General features: G+C 43.3%; 1 long non-coding RNA gene across 1 annotated transcript; it reads right to left on the reverse strand.

Annotated features, from left to right (window-relative positions):
• Positions 1-1,244: 1,244 nt before the first annotated feature.
• Positions 1,245-3,292, reverse strand: LOC125945401 (uncharacterized). Its single transcript, XR_007466877.1, has 3 exons — positions 2,945-3,292; positions 1,557-1,802; positions 1,245-1,500 (listed from the first exon to the last, which is right to left on the reverse strand). It is a non-coding gene; the product is annotated as an uncharacterized LOC125945401 (long non-coding RNA).
• Positions 3,293-7,255: the final 3,963 nt, after the last annotated feature.

The following is a 7,255-nucleotide window of genomic DNA, read 5'->3' on the forward strand; positions in this document are numbered from 1 at the left end:
AGGCATCCTCTTGTCGTGCATGCAATGTGGAGCAGTCTGCATGCCAAAGAAGCACACTTCAGGGAAAAATCGAATCTTCATGTGGCCTGGAGTGTCTCTCAAGCAAGTTCATTCGCTCACCTGAAGGTGCCAAAGCAGAGTGAAAGGTAGTACAGGCATCCTCTTGTCGTGCATGCAATGTGGAGCAGTCTGCATGCCAAAGAAGCACACTTCAGGGAAACAGAGACAGGAAGTGTCACTTGCACTGTAGAAACACTAGACAGCACAATTACAATTCAATACACAATTCAACACCTAGAAATTGTTTGTCTCCACTTATAAAGACTCCAGCATAGGATTCACAGAGTGGTAACACCTGCGCAAAGCCTTATGGGTGTTTAAATAGAGCATTATCTTACCTGAATAGTACCGAAGGTGCATGGGACATGGCAGGTGCATCTTGCGGTACTGAGTAGACTGCATGATAAAAACATACATCGGTAAAAATCGGAGAGCAAGTATCGCTTGAACTAGTGAAAGCTACGTCAGTAATGCCCGCAATGTCTGGTCATTTATTATTCGGTATGCAATTTAGCACTAGCAAACATTTGTGTTCACTCATGAGAATTGGAGTGTAGGCGTTACAAAGCGATAAGACCAAGAGCATTATCTCACCCGCAGCAGTCTGGAGTGTGGCAGGTGCATCTTGCAGTACTGAGTAGTCTGCATGATAAAGAAAGATATATCAGTAAAAATGAGAGAAAAAGTATCACTTGGACTAGGAAAAGCTACATTAGTGGTACTCGCTATGTCTGGTGCACTTATTAATCAGTACGGAATTGAGCACTGCCAAACATTTGTGTTCACTCTTGAGAATTGGAGTGTAGGCTTTCACAGAGCGATAAGACCAAGGCCGGTATTTTGTAGCGATGCCTTTAAAGTAATAATGCCTTTTCGCGCTTTGTCAGTGGTCAGAGCGACGGTCCGCTCGCGTTATCAACGTTGATATCGTGAGCGGAGCGTCACTACCGTCACTCTGGCCAATGACAAAGCGCGATAAGCGCGAAAAGGCATTATTACTTTAAAGGCATCACTACAAAATAGCGGCCCAAGAGCATTATCTCACCCGCCACAGTCTGGAGTGTGGCAGGTGCATCTTGCAATACTGAGTAGTCTGCATGATAAAGAAACATATATCAGTAAAAATGAGAGAAAAAGTATCACTTGGACTAGGAAAAGCTACGTTAGTGGTACTCGCTATGTCTGGTGCACTTATTAATCAGTACGCAATTGAGCACTACCAAACATTTGTGTTCACTCATGACGACTGGAGCGCAGGCTTCAGAAAATAAGAGCTGCGCCTGGCCTGCTAGGTGCGACCAAGGGCATTATCCCACCTAAAGGCGCCGAGGCAACCTTGAAGATGCCAGGTGCGCGAGGGGTCTCTTGCGCTATTTCCAGTGCTGAGTAGTTTGTGCAAAAAAGAAGCATACACCAGAAAAAGAAAGTAGACAAGTGCGTCTATAGACAGCTTGTTGCTGGTACTGCGAATGTCTGGTTCGGTTATGTAGTCTCACCTGATCTTGATGTGGCAACGTCATGAGGTACTTCTCCCTGTGTTACTTGTAAGGGCGAGTCTACAGGCACGGCAATTGAAACTTAGTAGTCAATATTCACTCAAGGTATGGCAGCTCATTTTTAACAAGGATAGCATCAGCATGCCCCATGTACTTACGAGAAAAAATGCTAGGGACTGCATTTGGCTTCAAACGCCTTTTCCCATTAGTTACTTCGTCAAGAAACTGGTCAGGTGTGAAGTGATCCTGCATGCAAGCAAACAATCACTGTGAGCGACCACACATCATACGTGGCACAAACTGTAATTTAAAAATTGAATTATGGGGTTTTACGTGCCAAAACCACGATCTGATTATAAGGCACGCCGTAGTGGGGGACTCCGGAAATTTCGACCACCTGGGGTTCTTTAACGTGCACCTAAATCTAAGTACACGGGTGTTTTCGCATTTCCCCCCATCGAAATGCGGCCGCCGTGGCCGGGATTCGATCCCGCGACCTCGTGCTCTGCAGCCCTACACCATAGCGACTGAGCAACCACGGCGGGTGTGGCACAAACTGTAAATGACTACAACTGGCACCATTTTACATTAATATTACTACTATAAATCTTGCTTTCACCCAGCGTTCGTTCACCAGCTCCATCGTTTTCAGCATGCGTAACGCATGCAACAAAATAGCATGCTAATTAAGCCTGAATTTTCTAGTTTCGAGAATTTAATATAACACGCTGTGAGTCGCCGTGCTACAGAGCCAAGACTTTCGAGAGAGCAATGCTATACAGCTGTGGTACTGAGGGCTCATTAGCAGGTGCGGCTTAATAGGACTACCATTTACACACAACTATACTGCCGCGGATTACAACAAATTAGAGGGGCAAATTCACTGAGTAACTCAAGTATACTAAAGACTTACGAATGAAATGGACAGCGCCCTATTTTCACATATATTCCGCACGCTTTCATATAATTGGACACTTTGAGGTCATCGGCGCGTAGGCTCAGGTGCTACTCACACAAACAATGGGAAACGTATGCAACAGTACTGCTGAGGAAAAAAGAAACTAATAATAAAAAATAAAATGGGGGACAAGGTACACGCGGGCCTGTAGGACCTCATGCTACGACTCTATCAGCAACACTTGTCAGGTTCTTCGCCGTGGCACGCAACACGCCTGTCAAAACAACACCAAAATGTTTAACAGTATCTCATTTTGTTGATATACGTTTGCAACGAGTGCTTTGACAAACACTGTATATCGAAAACCACGTGAGCAGTTTAACGATATCGGCAGTTCCTACGCGTCGATTACATAACACAAACATCAACCGTATTTCTGAAAAAGAAATAAGTGAAACATTTTCATAGGCTGTTCTAAGGAAAAACTTACCTCGCATATCCTTGATCCTCTCGACACGGCTTTCTTGCGTTGCATTCGAAGCAACCACTGCAGTCGACGTACAATAACGGATCTCCCACATGGTATTGAATAAAAAGCCTTTCCGCTTTCCGAGCGATTGGTGCAATTGGGAGCAGAGCACCCGGTCATCGTAACATCATAGAATAAAGAACCATGCGATGAACATCGAACGCCAACCGGATGCGCTTTGAGCTTGGCTAGCGTTAACTTGCGTCAATCCAGTTCGCCTGCAGCGGCGGCGTCGGGAAATACGAGAAACTGGCCGGAGCACCAGCTTCTCCTCAGTGCACGGTTGCTTGGAACCCACGTGATGGCGTTTAGCCAATGGAGGCATGAGCGGCGTTTATAAATCAGACGCGCAACTCTGCTACCTTTGGTAGCATATACAGTAACTCTAATTTTACCTCTAGTTCAGCGCCCTCTGAATTCATTTCCGTGTACTAAGTGCCCCCGCGGGAGCGCATGCATTCCATTCGCAGATTTGGTGCGAGCTGGTGGGAGCGATCCGAGTCGGAGCGACGCGCTCCGTTCGTGATCTGGCCGAGCGCTCGCGATCTGCCATTGGAATTCAACATAATACTAACTACAAGAAGTTGCAGTACACGGCAGAGAGAAACTTCGTATATTCCACATCCAAGAACAAACTACTGGAATCAGATGCTGCACCAAGTGTTACCATCCTTGCTTAACTCTCTTCATTATTAATGAGATTTATTATCCTTTTAATTATGTGTCCAAACTTGTCCCTAATAATTTTATTTGCATGTGCTGTTGCGTTATTTGCTTGCTTTCTTTTTTTGTTTTGATCAACATGGACTTTTAAGCAACAATTGCACAGTGACATATTTATTGATGTGTTTCTATTGACGTTCCCTTTAAGCAAAACGTGACTTATTTTTGCATTTATGTTTTTGCATTTAAGTGCTTTTGCTTAACTTGTGTGAAAAGCATGTTTCTGCATCCATGTCGCTGTTTGCTGCTGGCAAAAATTAATTTGGACTTGCACACTCACTCAACACACATATTTTATATGTATATTGTTTTGCTAGGTTATATGCTATGTAATTATATATATATGTTCATGTTTTGTATTATTGCACATTATGGTATGTGCTGTAAAAAAAAAATGAAATGGTAAGGGACACAGACCTATTCAAGTCGAATTTGTAGCTTTGTGTCTGTGCTCCTGTCACATGTACTTTGTATGAACGCGAAATAAAGTTCAAGTTCAAGGCAATGCTGCAGAAGCTATGCAACTACTGCAGCTACAGAAGTACATTGTGACCTAAGGTACTTAATTTTACACCAAGTTACATGACGCATACCCATATCCTTCATTCATATGTGACATACTACTTTTTAGTTGCGAATGCGAGCAGCAAGCAATGGAGAGCAAGTCTTCTACACAGAGCAGGGTTCATGGCAGTGAAAACCAAAATTTAACATTCTGCAATACTGAGCGTGCTTATTGTTGCCTTGAAACTTGCTCTACCTGGCAACAAATTGTTCTCATGCAAGCCTTTCCAGAACCAACTTGCCGCTCAATATGCAAACAGTATAAGCCACCATTCACACAGGCTGAATTGTGTCCTCGGACTATTTTTGAGCTTTCAAAACAAATGCAATTAAAATATAAAACAAAAGTAGTAGTAGCTGTAGTGATAGATTAATCAGCAAAGTATAAGGCTGTGATGCAAGGAGGACAGTCAAAACTTATGAGCACATGTCCCGTGTCCCGACTTCACCCAGTCGGGATGGCCAAATGTCCAGACTTATGCTTTTGATCTACTGGATAACAATAAATAGACCGCAAACATACCCAACAGCTCGTTTGCTGATTCTTCTAGGTATTCTGTTGCATTGTCATAAACGTAAAGGTGGTTTCATTTTTGTTGTAGAACCAGTTCTGTTATGGCCCTAACCCTTTACAATACCTACGTCCACATAGTAGCTGTGTTAGGCCATCATGTAGCACCTTTTTTGTTGTAAATCGTGTCACCTGTTTAACTTTGTAGCACATACAGACTGGTGGCTTCTGACAATAACTACGTCGGTTGCCGCGACCCCACCCCCCTCTTCCCAACTTCGTCCACTTGAGAGCGGGCAATCCCAAGTATAGTTGCTGCAGTAATTGAAAATTTGGTCACATAATGGTTGTTAAAGGCCTATTGTTGTACATGTAGCAAGCTCAAGAGCGTGCTACACGTTTACAACGTGTAGTTTTAAACACAGAGTTAAAACACATAGTCAAACACCAGCGGTGTTACCATGCAGGCTAAGTGCGGAGTCAGGCAAAAAGCTGCTAACAGAGCGACAACTGGATGCGCTTCAAGAGACAAATAGGAATTCACCACATCTGTGGCTGCGCTCGTAAGTCCAAGGAAATAAAACACAGACATTGACAATGTTTGCCGCATAGTTCAACTAACAAATGCGAGCAGCTGGCTGGCTGCCTTTTACCGTTCACCCACGGGAAGAGAACATTTGGATGAAAAAAAAAAAGCTGAAAGTATTGGAGCTACAGCCTCAGCATCAGCTGGCAAAACCGGCTGGTAATGCATAAACAGGAGCAAGGCCCCATACAGTTTTCCAGGCACAAGGCAGCCCCCGACAGCCATTTTTCTCCAATGGCAGAATTTTGCTTGCACTTTGCAGCTGTATCAGAAAACCTACAGGCTGCATGCGGATGTCTGTCTAGACAGTTACTTAGACAGCTTTTTGTTTTATTCTGTAGACTACTACCCCGTTGCACCTAGACGACCAAAGCAATGGCAGTTCTGGTACAAGCTAGCACATGTATGATGCTGTGAATAGCAAAAAAAAAAAAGAATTAAAAAGAATTAGAAAAAGTATAATAGCAATTCTGCGAATACAATAAATGCACTTTCATTAGTGCAACACTATGCTAACACTCAGATATGTCGAGAAATGCATAACAAAACTCATGTTAAAGTCGCACAATTTTAACATGACCAGGAACTGTTGCAGTGCAATCTAGGAAAGAAAATTCACAGCGCGTGCAAACAACAGGCCAGTGTTTCCATGATGGGCCAGTGTTTCCATGATTGTGAATGGCTTCATTTGTGATGCTCTAACTTTGCAGCCAGCTATACGTGTGGATAGCTTTACAGTGCTGGAGCTTCCGCACATGTGTTCCTGCACAACGCATAGCCGGGCCAGTGTTTGAGAGCGCTTTACGTTTCAGCACCGTATCAGTTTCTTGGAGTAGATTGTGAATCAGTGTAGCTGCCCACTTGCAACGGCTTCACTTTTAAGCCAAGATTATGCTGGATATGAAATAGTTGATTTTGTCACATCCAATACTTTCGCAATGTTCGCCCACGGAGTGAACTTGGCGAAACTCACTGAAAAATTTAAAATTCTTAACCTGTTCAGCCAGAGTATGCTTTTACCTATTCTGAAAATAGAAGAAATATGAGAAAATTAAGTTTTCAATGGATAGAATGAATTGGCGCCCATAGGGGATATTTCTGCGACATTTTATTTTTGTCAACACTGCATGCTTCTTCTATTAATTGGCTCACTAGAAGGCATTGTAGCTCTCAGAACGATTATCCACACCAGACTCCCCATTACCATTTCCTATCACTGACCTTTCTAATTACAAAACCTGCACACGTACACTTGCACAACTACATTAAGAGCTGGCAGCTTTGTAAGCATTCGCAATCAACACTAACAGAGATGGCGAAACTACTAGCGGACGTCTTACATCACTATTTGTGCATGCAAATGACAAGTACCAATCATGTATGCTAGGCATATACCTCCAGGGAACACGAAATGTGTTTGATAAGAGCTATGGTACTGGCATACGTGAGGTGTGTTATTGACAACCTCACTTTTCCTTGTAAGTGTGAAACTATTGAGTGCAGAGCTGCCTGATGTCCTCAACGTGACTGCAATGCAACATGGCACATGTAGGCAAAGCAGCCACCAATGCCAACCTCATTTATAATTACAATGCTGCATGATAGCTTACGGCTACATAACATCCACTATGGAATCAAATTATAAGCCCAAGCTGTCCCTGTTCAACGTTGCCTTCAAAATGCAGAATCAGGCTAAGCATCTACCTTAGGCCAAATGCTACACCCAATTACACGTCTAAATGATGACCTTCAAAGTGCATTCATGTACAGAAAGGCCTTTGCATTTGTGCCGTTGCATTACACACACATTGATGCAACACACCATAGCTTCCTGTACCTGTGCCAGAGCTCATCATAATTCATTGCATTGTATCCAGTGATCAAACAA

Source organism: Dermacentor silvarum, chromosome 5, assembly GCF_013339745.2.
Source record: "Dermacentor silvarum isolate Dsil-2018 chromosome 5, BIME_Dsil_1.4, whole genome shotgun sequence".
Taxonomy (NCBI): domain Eukaryota; kingdom Metazoa; phylum Arthropoda; class Arachnida; order Ixodida; family Ixodidae; genus Dermacentor; species Dermacentor silvarum.